At 43.6% G+C, this 20,757-nt stretch overlaps 1 protein-coding gene across 1 annotated transcript in view; it reads left to right on the top strand.

Moving 5' to 3' along the window:
- SORCS3 (sortilin related VPS10 domain containing receptor 3) overlaps positions 1 to 20,757 on the top strand; it is a 601,251-nt gene that overhangs the window by 144,568 nt on the left and 435,926 nt on the right. The gene's annotated exons all lie outside the window — the stretch shown is intronic.

Genomic DNA, 20,757 nt, shown 5'->3' with positions numbered 1-20,757 from the left:
GGATGACTTTTTTTCTTCCCCAAATTGTCTTTGGTGTGCTGTGATTTTCATAATGAAAGCATATGGAAGAGAACTAAGGGGTTAAGGTTTGCTTGGAGCTGTTGAGACCAGCTTAGGTTTCCCTTTCCACGTTGGATGTTGACAAACTCTAGAAAACGCCCTAGACCTTGGGAGCTTTTAGGGCAGAGCCAGGTTCCACAGAGCCTATATCCCACACCTTTTATTCTTCTTGTATTCTGAACGCCTCTGGGAAAACCTCCTATGATGTGCATTCGCAGGCAGCATTTTCAGACACTCTGGACTGTTGCTCTTAAGAAACTACCTCCCGCTAATAATCTTTTCACTAAGTTTCCTGCACAAAGTGTATGTGTGTGTGGGAGAGATGTGTGTGTGTATGTGTGTTGTGTGTCGCTCTGTTTTGTGTTTGGAGACTTCAACCTACCACTGTTTATTCTTTCAGTCTCAGCTGAGGGATAATGTAGAACAAATTATTTTTTGGGGTTTCTTGGTCCATGGAGAGGCTTTAGGGAATCCATGAATGCCTTACTACTGAGGAGAAAATTTTATGTGAAATATATGTTTCTGTGAAGAAAGTATCTGTCATTTAATAGTTTTCTCTAAGAGCTCTTTGAGGCTTTAAATTTAAGAGAACGGAACTGGAGTCATCATGGCAAGGACAAAAAAGAGCTGCCTAGTCTGGAAGAGGAAGGAGATGAAAGTTTAAGAATCACATATCTGGAGCATCTCCGGTTGTTGGTGGTGGGGAAGCAGCATCTGTCCTTCATGTGCTTTCTCCAACTCTTCTCTCCTTATTTTCTTCTTAAACTTGAGGTTGATTTTTATAGCTGAACTTTCTGAATATGAGGGTGACAGCCCAGAAGTTAAAATCATTCTGTGGTTCCCAACACTTGCTGTTCTCTCAGCTTGTAACAGAATGTAACAGAAGGATTTATAGCTATTACTCCACAGAATATGGTGCATGATGAGGTCATCCTCACATGAGAAAAAAAAGCCTTCATAATTTACCTTCAAATCTGGGTTTGAGTGAGTGCTGGGAGGCCTGACTCTGCCATGGTGTGAAATGGATTCCCAGGATGGGGTCTGGCTCAGTCGTCTGACCTTTATGGCATATTTAAATACATATTACGGTGTTCATGGTAGTAAATAATATAGCTAAGGTTATGCGCAGAGGAGAGCTGAGGGAAACATTCTCAGCAAAGCTGTGGGCTGCCCTGGCAGGGAGACAGGCACTTGGCTTTGAACTGGAATTTGGAATCTGGGTAGGAGAGTGACAGCAAATATTTTCCACATGGGTGCCAGTTACTTTGGCACTGAAAAAACTAAGACACCCAAGGCAGAAGAAGTTGGTTCTATTGATTCAGGGTATGTTCTGCTTTTGTGAGGTGGTGGAGGGTGTGAGAGTGGATGTTCATTTATTTATTTATCCATTCATCAAGCATTTACTTAGCACATACTGTGTGCTGGGCACTATTTTAGGTGATGAGGATGTAAAGATATGGCCTCTGCCTTCAACTAGCTAACAGTAAAGTAAAGATGGGTGTAAATGAATAAGTTATGATAATGTGCAGTTCAGTGGGAGCATGTATCGAATATAGAGATAGCATATAAGAGGGACTGATTGGAGGGAGTGACTAACTCTGTACAGGGGGCTCAGGGAGAGCTGGAAGGTATGGAGGTAAAATATGACTTGGGTTTTTTTTTCATTTCGGAAGAATTTATTCTTAAGAAATGTGTGGAATCTCATGAGATAAATGGGAATTTTTACATATATTTCACATAAGGTTTTCTTTTTTTATTGGGGTAGAGTTGTTTTACAGTGTTGCATCAGTTTCTACTGTACAGCGAAGTGGAGTTCCCTGTGCTATACAGCAGGTTCTCATTAGTTACCTATTTTATACACAGTAGCGTATATGTGTCAATCCCTATCTCCCAACTCATCCCACCTCTCCTTCCCCCCCTTGGTGTCCATACATTTGTTCTCTACATCTGTGTCTCTATTTCTGCCTTGCAAACAGGTTCATCTGTACCATTTTTCTAGATTCCACATATATGTGGTAATATATGATATTTGTTTTTCTCTTTCTGACTTACTTCACTCTGTATGACAGTCTCTAGGTCCATCCATGTCTCTACAAATAACCCCATTTCGTACCTTTTTATGGCTAATATTCCATTGTATATATGTACCACATCTTCTTTATCCATTCATCTGTCCATGGGCATTTAGGTTGCTTCCATGACCTGGCTATTGTAAATAGTGCCACAGTGAACATTGGGGTGCATGTGTCTTTTTGAGTTATGGTTTTCTCTGGGTATATGTCCAGTAGTGGGATTGCTGGGTCACATGGTAATTCTTTTCAGTTTTTTAAGGAACCTCCATACTGTTCTCCATAGTGGCTGTATCAATTTACATTCCCACCAACAGTGCAAGAGGGTTCCCTTTTTTCCACACCCTTTCCAGCATTTATTGTCTGTAGATTTTTTGATGATGGACATTCTGACCAGTGTGATGTGATACCTCACTGTAGTTTTGATTTGCATTTCTCTAATAATTAGTGATGTTGAGCATCTTTTCATTGTGCTTCTTGGCCATCTGTATGTCTTCTTCAGAGAAATGTCTATTTAGGTCTTCTGCCCATTTTTTGATTGGGTTGTTTTTTTTTTTTGATATTGAGCTGCATGAGCTGTTTGTATATTTTGGAGATTAATCCTTTGTCCATTGATTCATTTGCAAATATTTTCTCCCATTCCGAGGGTTGTCTTTTCATCTTGTTTATGGTTTCCTTTGCTGTGCAAAAACTTTTAAGTTTCATTAGGTCCCATTTGTTTAGTTTTGTTTTTCTTTCTATTACTGTAGAAGGTGGGTCAAAAAAGATCTTGCTGTGATCTATGTATGACTTGGGTTTTGAAGGATAAATAGGAGTTCACCTGGAACAGATGGTGGGATAGGACATTCCAGTGGGAGGAAAAAGCATTTGTAAAGGCCTGGAAGCAAGAGAGAGAATTAGGCATGGGTGAAGATGGTTTGCTGTTGCCTTCACATAAGCAAAATGGTGGGAACACTCAGTAGATGAAAAGACTGAGGCCCAGCTTAAATGGGCACCACGTGGTGTATTATTAAAGAAAATAAACATTTACTGAACACTTACTTTATACCAGATCTTCTATTAAGCACCTAGATACATTATCTCATTTAATCTACACAGTAACTCTCTGAAGCAGGTACTAGCATTATCTTCATTTTACAGTCAAGGCAATAGAGGCTCAGAGAAGTAAAGTGACTTGTCAAAGGTCATAGAGCAGAAATGGATTGATGGTAACTTGGAAAAGTGTTGGTGATAAAGACTGAGAGAAATAAATGGATTTGAGAAGTATTTAGGTGGCAAAATCAACAGAACTTAATGGTGCATTGGATATAGAAGAATGTGGGGAGGGCAAGGAAGGATTTGAGGATGACTTCTAGATTTTTGTCACATGTAATGGGAAGGATAGTCATGACAATCACAGACTCCTAGAGGTTCTGGGAGAGAGAGTGTGAGTTGAGTTTTAAGTGTGCTGAGTTTTCAATATCTTTAAGATATACAAATAGAGATTTAAAATCTGAAATGAAAGTCCATTTGTCATTCATCTCCCAACACTTAGTGGCTTAAGAGAACATTTAATTGGTTTAGGATTCTGTGAGTTGGCAGGTTGGGCTGGTCAGCTGTTCTGGTCTTGGCCGGGCTTCCTCATGCATCTGCTGTCATGCCTGTGTCAGCTGGGTGGCTCTGCTCCTGGGCAGGTGGCTGGTCATGAGTCTCATGCTGCGACAGGTAACCCAGGGTGTTCTCATGGGGGTTAGCCAACGTTCTAGAGGAGCAGGTAGAAACATGCGATGCCTCTGGAGGCCTGGGCCCAGGACTGGAATGCCTTTCTTCTGCCATGTTCTTGTTGGGCAAGACAAGTCACAAGCCACCCCAGAGGCAGAGGCTGGAGCAGCAGACCCTGACTCTTGATGGGAGAAGCTGCAAGTTACAACTGGAAATGAACCTGGGTACAGGGAGGTGTGACAGTTGGGGCCATTGCTGCAGGCAGTTGGCCACACCTGTGTTCTCCAAGAAAGCAGGGCTCCTTTATAGGTTCAGAGCACATCCTCACTTCTCCACCTTCCAGCTCTCACTCATGTCTTGCCCATCCTGGTGTAATAAGGGTTATCCGGTTATCTCTTGCGGGGCTGCTTGTCTGCTGGCTGCTGGGATACACAAGTGAATAAAGCACAGTCCCAGCACTTGAGGTTGAGGAAAGTGGTGGTCCTGTTAGTGGTGAAGGTGAAGTTACTCTGTGCGTCCCAGAGTCTCCCCGGTGTCCTTTATCTGACGTCCTCCTGATGTAACCACTGTTGAAGCCTCAGCCTTCTGGGACAGGGGCTGCTTCCCGTAGGTGTGCAGGAAATGTGTCACCCACCAGTGGGATGGGCTATTTCTGAACACGCTTCAGACAGAAAACACGTTCTCCTATAAGCAGAGCCATATGCTACATCTTGAATGTTAAAATTTAGCCACCACTGAATCATCTAGAGATGAAATAAAGGTTATGAGTTTTTTAAAGCAGAAATAAAAGACTTTCATCTCTATTTTTATAACTGTCTTCTGATTACAAAAGAAATAGGAGTATCTATCGTAAGAAATTTGAAAGTCTGAAAACATATGAAGGAAATAAAAATCACGTATTGCACACGGATGATTATATCAACATACATGTACATTAATTTTGTAAAATTAGGTTAATACTTTGTATAAAAATTTTAATTTAACATTGTCATTATGCAGAATATACATATATACATATATATTTTAAAAACATTTGTTAGTATTATGTATACTGTTTTATAGATTGTATTTTACACTTGACACTACACAATGACGCATTGTATTCACTATTATAAAATAAGGATGTGGAGATATGATTTTATCTTATCATATGGAAGTATCACCGTTTAATTAACCATTTCTCTATTGTGGGGTATATATGTTGTTTCGGAGGGTTTGCTACTATAAATAATGCTGTTCTGTCCTTCCTGGTGCCCAAATCACTGTGGGCCTATGATTATTTACTCTGGATATAGTCTTAGAAGTGGAAGTACTGGGCTGGAGGGTATAAGCATTTTTTTAAAGGTTTCCAGTAGATACTGAGAAATTGCTTTGCAGAAAAATGCTATAGCAGTTATAATCTCATTCTTTGAATTTTCTTTGACTCAAAGCCTATCTGGGTGGCTATTGTGGAAACTTTCCCAGCAAGCATTTGTTCGTTGTTTCCATCATTCAGTGATTCATTCATTTATTCAGTAAACATTTATAGAGAGATAAAGCACCCAGGGAGAATAAAAATGTCTAAGGTACTTACACAACTTTATGCATTTGTCAAAACTCATAGAACTGTATACCAAAATAAGTTAATTGTCCTGTATGTAAGTTTAAAAAGTAAATTTATTTATTTATTTTATTTTTTTTGTTTTTTGTTTTTTTTAACATCTTTATTGGAGTATAATTGCTTTACAATGGTGTGTTAGTTTCTGCTTTATAACAAAGTAAATCAGCTATACATATACATATATCCCCATATCTCTTCCCTCTTGCGTCTCCCTCCCTCTCACCCTCCCTATCCCACCCCTCTAGGTGGTCACAAAGCACCGAGCTGATCTCCCTGTGTTATGCAGCTGCTTCCCACTAGCTATCGGTTTTACATTTGGTAGCGTATATATGTCCATGCCACTCTCTCACTTTGTCCCAGCTTACCCTTCCCCCTCCCCGTGTCCTCAAGTCCATTCTCTAGTAGGTCTGCGTCTTAAAAAGTAAATTTAAAAGTGACTAAGGCGGGGCTTCCCTGGTGGCGCAGTGGTTGAGAGTCTGCCTGCTAATGCAGGGGACACGGGTTCGAGCCCTGGTCTGGGAAGATCCCACATGCCGCGGAGCAACTAGGCCCGTGAGCCACAACTACTGAGCCTGCGCGTCTGGAGCCTGTGCTCCGCAACAAGAGAGGCCGCGATAGTGAGAGGCCCGCGCACCACGATGAAGAGTGGCCCCCGCTTGCCGCTACTAAAGAAAGCCCTCGCGCAGAAACGAAGACCTAACACAGCCAAAAATAAATAAATAAATAAGTAAATTAAAAAAAAAAAAAAAGAATTAAAAAAGGTGTGTGACAAGCTCAGAAGTTTAAAAAAAAAAAAGTGACTAAGGCATGCCCGTAGCTCCAAGGAACTTAAAATCCAGTGAAAAAGATAAGACGTGCGCACAATAATTACAACACAAGACAACATATTAAGATACCATATAGGAGGGGAAAATATGCATTGGTATATTTTGTGCCCTAGGAACTGGGCCAGGTGTTTTACACATTCATTCATTTGTTCATTTCCTGGGAATACAAAGATGAAGAGCCAGAATGCCTGTTGTCAAAGAGACCCCAGCAGCACAGGGGTCAGACATGCAGTTACTACCAACATGATGATTGTAGTAACAGATGCGTATGTAAGAGGAAAGAGTCTGCCTGGGGGAGTTGAGGTTGGTTTCTGAGAAGAGAGAGATTTTGATATAAGGCATGAAGGAAAGATAGTGCTTTGCCTCATTTACTCCTCACAAGTGCCTGGAAAGGCGGGGGCCTCGTGCTTGGTCTGCAGAGGAAGAAACTGAGGCTTACGGGGGTTCAGTAACTGGCCCGAGGTCACCCAGCTCAAAAGCGGAGTCACAGCATCCACCTAGATCTGTGCTTGCTCTCCTAGTCACTGGAGCCCTGGAGAGGGACTGCGAGTTAGGCTGAGCCTTATGGGATGGGGAGGAGGGAGACCTGGCATGACCGACGCGTAGCATCTCCTGGGAAGAGCCTTGGAAGTAGGGAGTCAGGTGGGAGACCAGAGGTTCATTTGGGGAGCGGTGCAGGGAGGCGATGGGGAGCCGGATATCAGAGGGCCTTGCGTTCTAAACTAAGGGCTCTGGACCTTAGTTGGGTGGTAGAGAAGCCATTGATATCTTGAGAACGAGGGAGTTGCGTGCCGAGAGGTGTGCATCAGAGAGGATTCATCTGGCAGTGACGCCTTCAAGGATTCGGTGAGGGGTAGATGGAGACTCCCAGTTTCCCTTGGAGAGCTGTCCTGCTTCCAAAGATAGCATTTGCCTGTTAAAGAAAGGAAACCGGTGCAGATAGCCCGGTGCTCAGTTCCTGACTAGTTAGGCCCATCCAGAGTTTTTCCAGGATTTTATTTGCTCTAGCAGTTCTTTTACTGATTCAGTCAAAATAGTAGAAAAAGCTCTGACCTAGATTTTGTTATATTATTTCAGTTAAAATAGCAAACAAACAAAACGTCCCTGACTCAAAATATTATTTCCTTTCTACTTTCTGTCTCCACTCCCAGCTTGCAATTCCAAAAATAAAAGCTTTGTTTTCTTAAATAATAACAACATCCAATGTTGAAATACTCCAGTGAGTGATGAGGTGGTACTAGTACAGTGGGATGGGAAACATAGGGACCTGAGAGACCCAGCCCCCAGCAAAGTCTGTTCTGGTTGGAACCAGACATCTCTTTGATGGTCCAGCTGAAGCTCAGGCCAGTGGGTGGTCTGTGGCAGGGGCTGGGTGAGTGGGTAACAGGGCAATGCTGCAATGCTCCCCGGGAATCAGCTGGAAAAGGGGAGCAGGCAGAGCCTCCGCGGGGATAAGCAGAGTAGTGTTTGGAGGAAGTGTGGGCCAGTTCCATGTCCATTTCCTTGTTGATGAGGGTGTAATAGGTGGGTGGTGGGTATCTGAATTGTATGTATGTATGTATGTATCTACAGAAAGAAGAGCCCGTCTCTTTCTTTTCTATAGAAACATGGTTTCCTCTACCTCTAACTCCAAGACACCAATCCTTGGTCTTTAGCTCCAAAATCATCCTTAGGATAGTTTTCTTTTTCTGGGTCCTACAAGGCCCCTGCCTGCTTCACCACCTTCCCAGCTCCATCTCACATTTATCTGCCACCCTCCAGCCTCACTGACTTTCTTTTGGGTTCCTATTCCAAGGTATTTTCAGCCTCAGGGTCTTCACCACTGTTCCCTGTGAGTGCAGTGATTTTCCTTCTTTTCTTCTTCAGATGGCCAGCTGCTTCTCATGATTCATTCACCATTTAGAAAGAATATTTCTGACCCCCCAGTGTGAAAGATATCTTCTTTACTATTCTCTGATTCAGAGAACATCTTTACAATTTGTAGTTACATATTCATTTCTTTGACAGGGACAGCGTATTTTATGTACTAATATATATATATAGTATATACATGTGCTATATATTATATGTGTATATATTGTATGTATAATATATATGTACATATACTTATTGTACACACCTGGCTCAGTGGCTGGAACATAGAAGAGGCTTCGTTAATATTTATCAAATGATTGAACCTGAGGCATCCCATTTCTGTGGCCTTATCAGCTCATTTCCAGGGTAAATTGGGTGTGAGCACATCACACATCCCAGGAGTAGGGAGGCTTTCCTCTCTTCGGGGTTGGGTACACTGGTCCTTTCTATACCCCTTGGTCTCTCTCCGTGGGTGGAGCTGATGGCCGTAAATGAGAATATTCCTCTGAAGATGCTCTGAGTTGGGAGAAATTTCATTAAAGATGAATAATTCATTTCTGAAGCAAAATTAGTAACCAGGACAACAGCATTTTGATGGGTTTGTTGAGAAGATATTTTTCTTCTATCATTGTCATGAACATTTTGGAAATTCTAAAAGCTGTTTCTTCCGGCAGGAAAACAGTTGTCTCACTGATAAGGTATATTTGTGGGAGTCAGTTTTTTTCCTTTCTTGGTTTCTATAAGTAGTTTAGGAAAACTCAAGATGTTTTTTTTCACTCTATTCCAGAGTAACTTTGCAGCTTTACCAGGTAGAAATTAGTATGTGTTCTCTGCCATCTTAATCATGTAACACTCCACTAGAATCTCTCTTGTCTGAATAGCTTCCAAGTTGCTGGTTCCTCACTGCAGTGGGAGTGGTGGTGTTTTGAGTTTTGTGGTGTCTTGGGGAAGTGGATTCTGCTTTCCTTTTATGTTGGAAATGGTATTCGGAAAGTTACCTCTCTCCCTAGCTGCAGTGAGATGGGTCACTTGCCCTTGCTGTATTCCTTCCCTCTCATCTTCCTGCCTTCCTTTCCCATTCTAAGGACATACACTACCCAAAATAACTGAGTGAGACCCTCCTCAAAAGCCAGGCTTTTGTGATGACCCAGCCTCAGCTGCCTCTAACTCAAACCCTGTGTTTGAGATCTATTTGTTCTTGATCATCATGCCTCTGCCTTTGCAGGTATTCTTCCCTTTGCCTGGAATTCTGCCCTCATCCTATTCCTCTGCCAACCCCTCTCTCCATATCTTCCTCTCCTTAATCATCCTCTAAGACTCAACCCAGGTATTACTCCTCCTCCTGGAAGCCTGAGCTGACTGCCCTCCTCTGTTCACTGACAGCATCTCCTGCTAAATAACCTCCATCAAAGACACTCTCTTTAGATTCCTGTTGTGTGTTCATGTATGTAACTCACTAAAGGTGAAACACTCTGGAGGAGGGCAAGATCGGGTCTAATTTATCACTAGGGCGTATACTAGATGCTACTTATTAATTAATGGATATGGAGAACATTTTATTTGCTTCAAGATGTGCCAGAATGAAGCACAGCAAGTTGATTATTTGTACTTAGCTCCTAGTTTTAAGTCTCCCAGCATTATTATAGCTTGTAAATACAGTTGATAATTATGATTCTTCCTTTTCTCTTTCTCTTCATCATCAAATCCTAATTGAGCTCCAGTCTGTGACTGAGAACTTATAAGATGCTCTCTGTGGACACTCTTGGAAGAAGAGGGAAGACACAATCCTTATTCACAAAAAGCTTGCATTCTGAAAGAGGAGGCAGGACAGACAAACAGTACTAATAGAAGAAGGATATGTGTACCTGATTATTGCTAGTGTGTCCGCTAAGCCACAGGGATTAATAATAGCTAACCATAGTAGCAAAGAACAATTGGGAAGTCAGTCACTGGGGATCCTGGAGCATAACATTCTTGGACACACTTAACTATAAATAAATAAAGATTTGAAATTGAGATTCAAAGTAGAGTCATCTTGATCCTAATTATCTGTTTAAAAATGTTATTCTGTCTGATTGTCACTTCTGGCCATATATAAAGGAGAATATGTTGGCATTTCCATAATTACATATTAGACACACATTTTTTTAGGTAGGTCTCAGGCTAAGTCAATACATAAAACAAAAATAATTTTTCATTATGCATATACCTTCATAAGATATAATGTCATTAATACCAAACACCAGCTTATCAGTGGATATACATATTTACATATAGCTATGATCATGAACACGCTTTTTGGTCTAATTTATAACTTAAGTATGTTTCTACATTTTCCCCCTGTATTAAAATAGACCACGTAGTTTCAGTTTTTATTTTTTTAAAAAATTTCTTTATTTATTTATTATTTTTGGCTGCATTGGGTCTTGTTGCTGTGCGCGGGCTTTCTCTAGTTGTGGCGAGCGGGGGCTACTCTTCGTTGCGGTGCATGGGCTTCTCATTGTGGTGGCTTCTCTTGTTGCGGAGCACAGGCTCTAGGTCCGCCGGCTTCAATAGTTGTGGCACGCGGGCTCAGTAGTTGTGGCCCGTGGGCTCTAGAGCGCAGGCTCAGTAGTTGTGACGCACGGGCTTCGTTGCTCTGTGGCATGTGGGATCTTCCTGGAACAGGGCTGGAACCCGTGTCCCCTGCATTGGCAGGCGGATTCCCAACCACTGTGCCACCAGGGAAGTCCTCAGTTTTTAATTTGTAGTAACAATGTGGAATCCATCATAGAATATGCTACTAATTGCTTGCATATGTCTGTGCTATTGGGTATTTAGGTTGATTGTTTTTTGTTTTTTGTTTTCCTGTGACGGAGAGCAGTGTTATGAACATTTCCATACAAGTAGTTTTTTTCTTTTTTCTTTTTGAATGAGTTCCTTGGAATATAAGAGTATATTACCCAAAATGGAATTAGCAGGTTTATGGGCATAAATAGCTTTGTCATTTGGCAAGAATGCTCTCTGGCAGGCCTGGGCCAGCATACAGTATTCCCAGGAGGATATGAGGATATCCATTTCTTTAGAATATTCTTACGCTTCATAACTTCAAAATTAATTTTCACTAATTCACATGGTATCCCAGCATTTCAGAAATGAGTTAATGTGCTTTTCTAGAACTCTGCTGAAGATGGTCTGCTGGGCACTTGATTTTCTTCCCTTGTACACCACCTGTTCTTTGCTTTCAGGCATCTCTGTTTCTCTCTGGTGCCTGTAAGCACGGCTTCTGGTCTTGGACCAACAGTGGTTATCCTTTGCAATATAAGGAAAAACAACCAAGCTTTATGACTTTGCTAGTAGTTTTTCTTGTTCTTGTATTTGCTCTTTCCCTGACAGCATGTTTTCACATTACAGAAATGACAGCTATCCCAGGTCCACTCAAGTGCAGGGAGTTTGTGAGCTTAGTGGATTCTCAGCTATACCCATGGGGCCAGGCAGGACCTGGCTTCTGCTCAGGTCACCTTCCAGACCCACCAGAGATTTTTAAAAACCACGTTGAGTTGAGGAGAGAGCAATGGCCTTGAGGTCCTGCATGGACTTGAATCTTGACTCTGCGCTGAGTGAGCTGGGGAGGTTTCTTAGCCTATGTGAACCTGAGCTTCCTCTGCTGGATGACAGTGAGAACAGCACTGAACTTGGAGGGTTTCTCTGGAATAGCTTCTCTCCTCTGCCTTTTTAGAGAACCGGGGCTTTCTGGAGTTAATTCTAATGCCAACTAACACTGCCCAACTTCTTTTTATATGGTAGATGCTGGGTTCTGGGTTGAGAGTTTTCTTCTTTGTTCCGCATGGCAGCCCTATGGGGTCCACGTGCCTTTGTGCAGAGGCAGAAGGGGAGGCTCTGGGGATTAAATAACGTGCCCAAGGACATGCAGGAAGTGGTGGTGCTGGGATTGGAACCCAGGACTATTTGCTTTCTGTGATTTAGGCTTTGACTACTGTACATTTAGTCTCTGGGATACTTTGTTCTCCGTTAAATAGAATCTATCCCAGGGGCTCATTAACCACCTGTGACTTTGCTCCTGCCTTCATTCAGCCAACACCTGTTGAATGCTTCTTTCGTGCCAGTCCCCGATTTAGGAGCTGGGGTACAGCTATGCAGTGCTGACGGGCTTACCTCCTGCAGACTGGCTGTGGGAGAGCCTAGGACTTAATCCTGAGAACTCCATCCTCCTCAGCATCCAGTGGGGCCTGTGCAGGCATTGGCTGCCTGGTGGAGGTGAGCTCTACTCGGGGGGGGGGGGGTCCACACTGCAGCACAGGAATGTATTGTCAGCGGTGCCTTGTAGGCCCCCCGTGGCTGCATCCTGCCATACTGGGTATCTGGTGTGACACATCTGTCCCACCCTTGGGTGGGGCCTTATTTGTGCTGCACCTCACGCTGCTCAGAGCTGCATTAATTAGAGGCTACTGGAGAATCTGAGTGAGGCTCATATGTAAAAAGGGAGGCTCCTGGCTGAACCATAGATCTCAAATGCATGAAGGCCGTTAAGGTGGGAGGTTCAGCCTCCGTGTTCTGGGTTGGCTGGGAATAAACGCTGAGAGTCATTACAAGAGGCGGTGTGGCGCCCATCACCTTGGCCCTACTCTGGTATTTCCCATGGCCCCGAGCCCCAGTATCTTCTGGAAGGCCTGCTCATGTAGTTCTTGATTGTCTTGAGTTACTGGAGTTCTAGAAACAAATCCAATTTCCCCAGAGGCAGTCGTGCCCTCTGGCCTCCTCTGGAGGCTCCCGCAGATAATCCAGGTCTGTGTGGGAACAGAGCCCTTGTAACAGCCTACAGCTCCCAGGCAGTTGCCCAGGGAAGGCCACCTCTGGGCACAGGTCAACCCTAGAGGGCACCCAGCTGTCAGAGCTGCAGGGCAGCCGAGCCTTCAGCCCAGGAACCAAGATTTCACATTGCTCAGAGCACTTCTGCACCCACCTTTGTGGACCCAGCTCCCTGTCTTCGGGGGCAGTGTATGTCCTTTGCTCCCAAGCCTGGAGGAGGTTTGTTATTTCTGAAAGACTCAGCCCCGTGCGGCCCTGGCCATGGGCATGGCCTGTAAAATGCAGATGGCCAGTCCCAGCTCCCAGAGTTCTCACTCCCAGTGTATAAAGAGTGGGGTCCAGAATCTGTGTTTTTTTAAGTTCTTCAGATGAGTCTGATTCACATGGTCCGTGCGCCACATTTAGAGAGGTCCTTATGTGTTATATATTGTACACAGGCGCACACACACACACACACACACACACACACACACACACACACACACCTGCATCTGCATCTCTCTTTCTCTCTGACCCACCCCCATGCGTTCTCCCGCTCCCAGCCTCCTACTCACTCACCTGTCTCAGTGGACTCCCTCCCCCATACGCCTACAATGCCTGAGAAGCACATGACACATTTTAGGTATTGGGCACATGCCAGCTGGCTGAATGACCCCTCTGCTATGATTCTGGGTTAACTTCTCCTTGGAGTGGAGCTGCATACTCTCCACTTGGACCCTTCAGGGTCCTGGACAGTGACAGCAGGCATGTCCCTTCCCTTTCCCCAGGTCACCTCCTACCCACACGGAACCTACTCTCTTGAGTCAGAGTTCCAATTTTAGAAGAAAAACCAGAGCCTGAGCCCTGCCAGGTAGGTGGCCTGGAATAAGAAACTGAGGGTGAAGTGTGATGCAAAGCGTGGGCGTGGACCCGGGTTTCAGGACAGCGGGGAGGCGGAAGGGGCTGTGGAAGGAGTGTCAGGTCCTCACTCCCGAAGAGCTGAGCTTGCTTGAACAGCTGTGGAACCAGACCTGCAGGTTCCTGTGTCTTCCTTGACCACCGAGCTTGGAATAAAGAGTGGCTTGAGGTTGGCTCTGTGGTTCTCTCTTGAGGACTTTGTTGGGTTTACTTTTAACTTAGCCTTGAGGAGATTCCAGCAGAGGTTCTAGTACATGCCAAGCTGCCATGGGAACTTCAGTGGTGCTGATACTGCTGAGTTAATTGACACCCTTATTCAGGAAGGAGGTGGAATATAAAACTTTGGGAGGGAATAGCCAGATTTTTCAGAGAAAAGAATATACCAGGCGCTGCCATTTATGTGTTGTGGGACTTTGCTTAGTTATTTAATCTTTGTAAGACTCTGGTTCATCCCTGTAAGAAATGACAATAATGGCAGTTACATTTCATAGGATTGTTGTGAGGATTAAAGGTGTTAATGGATGTGAATGTTGAGTTCTGTTCCTACTACCATTATTATTAACTGAAATGTATCAATAGACTACTATTTATCCTATAAATATTTACTTATTAACAGATATTTTAAGAATCTATTATGTATCAGGTAGGGTTATGTTAGGGTTTAGTTAGCTAGTTATTTTAGTTAGTTTGTTTATTTATAACACAGATTGAGAGGCTCAAAACTTGCTTTCAAATATTTCATAGTGTAGAAAGAAGATAAAATATCAGTATTACAATTCAGTAAAACATTAGGATGCATGGAGGGACATATAAAAGGAGGAGTAACAGAGTCTGTCTGGAAGGGTCTTGGTAGACCTTATGGAGGAGATAACTTTGATTTGAGGCTTACAAGATGGGAGTAGTATTTCCAGTTTAACAGTTAAGAACATGTATGGGCTGAAACAAAAGGAGGATTTATTGGCTGATCTAACATAAAAGGTTAATAGCTTCATCAGATCAGGCTTGATCCAGCAGCTCAAATGATATTGTCAAGGACTTAGGTTCCCTTAGTATTGCTACTGGCTGTGCAATGTTGGCTGCATCCTCGGTTCCACTTTGTCTTCCTTCAGCAACTTCAGGAACTCCCTTCAAGATAGCAAAACGGCTGTAGCCATTCTATAACTCATCTCTTTATTCTGTATTATTAAAAGAACTGGGTTTGTTATGATGTTTCCTGAGGGAGGAAGAGGATGGTCCTCTTTCCCAGAAGCCCTAGCAAGACTCATGTTGGATTTCATTGGCTCCAGTTAGGTAACATGTTTTTTTCCCTTAACCAATCACTGTGCCATAGGGGTGGGATGGATGATTGGCTTAGGTCAAATAGAGCCTACTCCTTAAACTGATGATGGGTCAATGCATGGTCCATGCCACCTGAACCACATGGCTCATTATGGGGAGAACTGCTTCCCCAAAGGGACATTGTTCCCAGGGGAGAGGGCATGGATTCTGGGAAGCATGGGGAATCTAGCTCTTCACCATACCAGTAATTTGGGTGAGGAAAAAGTAGGGGGCAAGTGAGAACAGAGTATGTTTGAAGAACAACTCTTAGCTGAGAATCTCTAGACCAGCACTGTTCACTAGAACTTTGTGCGATGATGGAGGTGTTCTATAATCTACTCTTTGCAGTATGGTGGCCACTGGCCACCTGTGACTGTTTTTGCTTTTTTTAAAATTTATTTATTTTATTTTATTATTTATTTTTGTCTGCATTGGGTCTTCATTGCTGCACACGGGGTTTCTCTAGTTGTGGTGAGCGGGGGCTACTCTTCGCTGCAGTGCACAGGCTTCTCATTGCAGTGGCTTCTCTTGTTGCGGAGCACGGGCTCTAGGCGTGCGGGCTTCAGTAGTTGTGGCTCACGGGCTCTAGAGCACAGGCTCAGTAGTTGTGGCTCACGGGCTCTAGAGCGCAGGCTCAGTAGTTGTGGAGCACGGGCTTAGTTGCTCTGCAGCATGTGGGATCGTCCCGGACCAGGGCTCGAACCCATGTCCCCTGCACTGGCAGGCGGATTCTTAACCACTGTGCCGCCAGGGAAGCCCCCACCTGTGACTGTTGAGTGCTTGAAATGTGGCTAGCATGACTGAAGAACTGAATTATTAAAACTAATTGTACTTAATTTTTATTTTTTAAATTTAAGTAATCCTGCATAGCTAATGGCTATAGTGGTAATTGGAAAGCACAGGTCTAGACCCTAGACAGGGTTCTGAAAGAGGACTGAGAGAAAGAGGGAGAGAGAGAAATTAAGCTAGAATGCCCTGATTATGTATCATTTTGGGAGAGAATTGAAAAAAGTCACTGAAATCGTTTTCTCAGTTCTGTGGTTCATATGAATAATACAGAAAGTAGAACCCAAAGTGAAGAGCTAGTGACCGGAAATGAGGATAGAGACCTAGAGACTTAGGCTGGGGCCAGGTTGAAAGCCCTTGTGCTTTGCCACTCACTTCAGATTCTACCCTGTAGGCAATAGGGAGTCACTGAGGATTTGGAGGAATGACATGATCATATTTGCATGTGAGGAAGGCAACCTGGCCCCTTGTGGAAGATGGACTTGTGCGACTAGAGGCAGGGAGACCAGTAAGGAGGCAGACGCAATAGAGCTCATGAGAAAGGGTGAGAATTTGAACTTGGGAAGGAGTGGTAGCCATGCATGGAAGGGTGAGATACGGACATTAGGGGCAGAGTAACGGGGTGGGTTTGCATGTGGTGTGGGGAGGAATATAGCAGGATAGAGTAGGTTGGCTTGGACAACCGAGTGGATGATCGTGCCCTCTTTGAGATGTGGAGTTCCAAAAGGAGGGGGCAGGTCTGAGTGGTTTCTTGATAAACACTCTTTAGGGCAGGTGGTATTTAATCTACCTGTAGAAAGATGTCTGATAGGTTCTTAATCTCTTCTCTCAAGGAGTTTACAATCATCTATCTATGGAAATTAGATCTACATAAATTAAGTCATTAGAAAAATAATTCCACGTGCATAAAGACTGTAAGCCTTAAATGCTGCACGTGCTTTATGAGTGGTGTCCTGGGTACTTGTTCTGCATAACAAACCACCCCAAAATTTAGCAGTGCAAAAGGAAAACATTTTATTATGTTCATGATTCTGTGTGTTGAGGATTTTGGCTGGGCACTATGTATACCATGTCTGAAACCTCAGCTGGAAAGAGTCAGAGCTGAGGCTGACTCAACAGCTGGGGCTGCAAGGCATCTGAAGCTGTCTTCCCTCGTAGCTGGTGACTGATACTTACTCTTCACTGGGTCCTCAATTGGGCTGTGAGCTGAAACACTATGGCCCCTGCATGTGGTCTTCCCTACTGTGGTACAGTTTGGGCATTCTCACACATGGCACTGGCACCTTGAGAGCAACCATCCTAAGAGTGCACAGCTAACCATGGAGGTCACTTGGCACTACTTCCCCTATGCACTGTTGGTCAATATAATAACAAAGATATGCCTGCTTTCAAAGGGAGGGACATGAACTCCATCTGCCACTCAATAGGAGGGATGTCAAGGTCAAACTGTAAGATAAGCATGTGGGATGGGAGATACTGGGAAATAAGTTGGCCATAAATGGAGAGATGAGTTTGGACTGGGGTAAGGAGTGATGAGTCTCTGCTGGGGATGGGGCTTGAGCTGGTGCTTGAAGGGTGGGTCGGTGGATGCTGGCAGGGAGAAAAGGACACATGCATGTTGTTGGGGACAGAGGGGAGGATTTGTGTTTCTTTTGGGCTATCTAGTCAATCTCATTAACGCTGAGGACAACTAAATAGGCTAAGGAAGAAATCCTACAATGGGATACAGCAATTTAAAGCAAATGGCTTCCTTCTAGGCGTCCATTCAACACATTCAACATCAAGTTTAAAGTTCCTTGTGCCCACCCAAGTTGATCAGCCTTGTTAAAATGGAAAGCCATTTCTCTTTATTTTTCCCATGATTTTCTGCTTTATTCTGGAGTAAGAGGAGCTACTACACCATGGGATTATGAGTCACAAAATGTTTGAGTTAGTGCAGTAAGTACACTAGAAATCACGTTAAATAAAATACTTGCTTACTTGCCTTTTCCCCCTTCCATTAGGTTGAGAGTCTCTGGAGAAAAAAAACTATGTGTAACCTTTCCCAGCTTCTCGAGCAGAACCAGATACATAGTAGATGCTCAGCACAAGATTATTTGGATGAATAACCTTCATTCCAGGTTAAGTGAAAGCAGTGCTGAACACCTGGGAACTTTTATGCCGTGTTTCTGCTCCTTATTTTGTATTCCTTCTCTTTGTCTCAGAATCCAACCAGCTCCTCTGTGCTCCTTATTCCTCTAGCACAAGAATCTGATCTGTCCCTAATTTCTGTTTCTGTATATGACAGTCCCTGTTCCAGAACTGAAGCGTTAATTTCCAAGCACACCTTGTCTGTGGGAGGGAGATTGTTTAGACCAGGGTCAACACACGAGGAGGCTGCAGGCTCCCTTTCCCCTTTTCCTTGGCAAGTCTCCCTGACCTGACTGTTTTGCTGAAGCTAAGATATGTGAGGAACTTATTTTTTACAGAGATATTTTGTGAAAGATCAATTTCTCGGGACCATGGCCATGGATTCTTAGCCAGAGGAAGGACAAGTAGATATGATCAAATGTGTGCTGGTGAATCAATACAAATAAATTATGTGTTCTTTGTTATTATGTCCTAGACTACACGAGAGAGGGCTCTTAAATCATCCACCATCAGCCACTGGAGGTTCTCCTTTCCAAGGAGTTACGTGGAGACAAAGTCCAGGCTTATGTTATTTTAGGCAATCCAGATAACTTTCTATTGGGGATATTGGTTTGGCTGCTAGAGTAATGCTAGCAACTGCAAAAGACCAGAGGGCAGCAATTCTTCTCTGGGTCTGGCATGGCCCTGAACATACCCTAAATATTTTCTACCTCAATGTCTGGGATTTATGAGTACTCTCTTGCTTGAGTGGATGATCCTTTTACTCTATGATTCAGAACTCTGGGTTTGATCAAGTGCTTGTCCATGAGCTTGAGCTTGAGACTAAAATTGACACCCCCTCCCCACTTCCCACCTCATGAATGGGATGGCCCTTCATCTGTTTGGTATTGGGACGCGGCTGCCATGGTCAAATTCTCTGGGCAACCCACAGGTGAGATCCAAGCAAGCAGTGTGCTAAAGAGGCTCAAGAGGTAACCGGAAATGTGAATGAGGCCAGGAAATGTTAATTGAGGGAAGAAGATTCTCAGAAGTTCAGGCAGTTGGGCAGGAAGTAACAGACAGACCCTTCAGTCCCCTAGGCAAATGGGCAAGAACAAGATGGGGCAGAAGGAGCAATTTGGCCATGAGCATGTGTCCAACAATGGGAGGATGCATAGATGCAGGGAAATAACTTGAAAACCCATTCAACCAAGCTGGGGCATGAAATGAGGGTTAGACTGTGGGAACATATGAGATGGTCCTCCTGCGAGTATTGGAGCTGAATTTCAAGCCCAAGCCTTCGAATTAAAATGAAGCACATTAACTTCCTTGGAAACCTCAGAGGCATCTTTGACTCCATGCTTTTCTGTTATACAGTATTTGCAATTTTTAGCAACAGTTTTCGTAGGGCTCCCACCACCCCCCCCTTCTTTCTTTCCTTCTCTCGACCATTGTCTTGGTTCAGATCTCTTATCTCTTATATTAGGACTGTTGTAATATCCTTCTCACCAGACTCCCTGTTTTTCGTCTTCACTGATTCACCCTTCATACCCCTGACAGTTTTGTTTCCAAAATGCAGGTGCCAACTGATTATTCACCTGCTCAAGCACAGTAGACATTTCTATGCTATTTACTGAGTAGAGTTGAAACTCTTTAACCTGATGTGCTAGGCAGAATAGTGTCCTCGCAAAAGATGTCCATGTCCTAATCCCTGGAACCTGTGAATATGTTAGATTACATAGAAAAGGAGAGATAAGATAGTAGATGGAAATAAGGTTGTAATCAGTTGAGTGTAAGATAAAGTAATTATCTTGGGTTATCTGGCTGGGTCCAGTGTAATGAGAAGGATCCTTAAATGGGAAAGAGGGAGGAAGAAGAGTCAGAGTGATGCAGTGTGAGACTCAACCAATCATTGCTGGCGCTGAAGATGGAAGGGGACCAGGAGCCAAGGAATGCATGCAGCCTCTAGAAGCTGGAAAAGGCAAGAAACGGATCCTCCCCTAGAGCCTCCAGGAGGAATGTAGGAATACAGCCCTGCTGACACTTTGATTTTAGCCATTGAAACCCATTTTGGACTTCTGATCTCCGAAGCTGTAAGATAATACATTTGTGTTGTTTTAAACCACTTTATTTGTAGTAATCTGTTACATCAGCAATAGAAACTTACATACCTAGTAGTTAAAATCATCATTGTCTTAACCCCAGCCTGGGTCTCCATCTCCTTCTCCATGTACCTGGAGCTCTAACCTCTGCAGACCCCAGCACCCCCAGGCCTGGAACATGACAGGCAATTTCAACCTAATTGTGTCTTCTCATGCTGCATCCTTAGCCTGAAAAGGTCGTTGCCTTCTTCACCTACTAAAAATAAGCCAGTTCAAATAGTACCTCTTATAAAAATTTTCATGGAAAGTAATCCTCTACTTCATCCCTGTTAGAGAATCACTCATTTCTATCATATGTCAACCTTGCTGGGTTACTGTGAGATTCCCATGAGACAATAGGTGGAATGACTTACAACCTGGTATAAATCAGAGCGATTCCAGCTTTCACTGAAGGTAGTCGTATAAATGTGTATCTCTCTGGTTGCACTGAAAGTGTCAGGAACATTGTGTCCTTCATCCCTCCATCCTCCACAGCATTGAGTGTGGTGCATCGACCATAAGAGACACTGTGTAGTAATTTGTAGTGTTGAATAGGAGACAGGTTGTGAGAAATGCCTGATCACGGG

Source organism: Balaenoptera acutorostrata, chromosome 16, assembly GCF_949987535.1.
Source record: "Balaenoptera acutorostrata chromosome 16, mBalAcu1.1, whole genome shotgun sequence".
Lineage (NCBI taxonomy): Eukaryota > Metazoa > Chordata > Mammalia > Artiodactyla > Balaenopteridae > Balaenoptera > Balaenoptera acutorostrata.
This window is presented reverse-complemented; position numbering and strand designations above follow the sequence as displayed.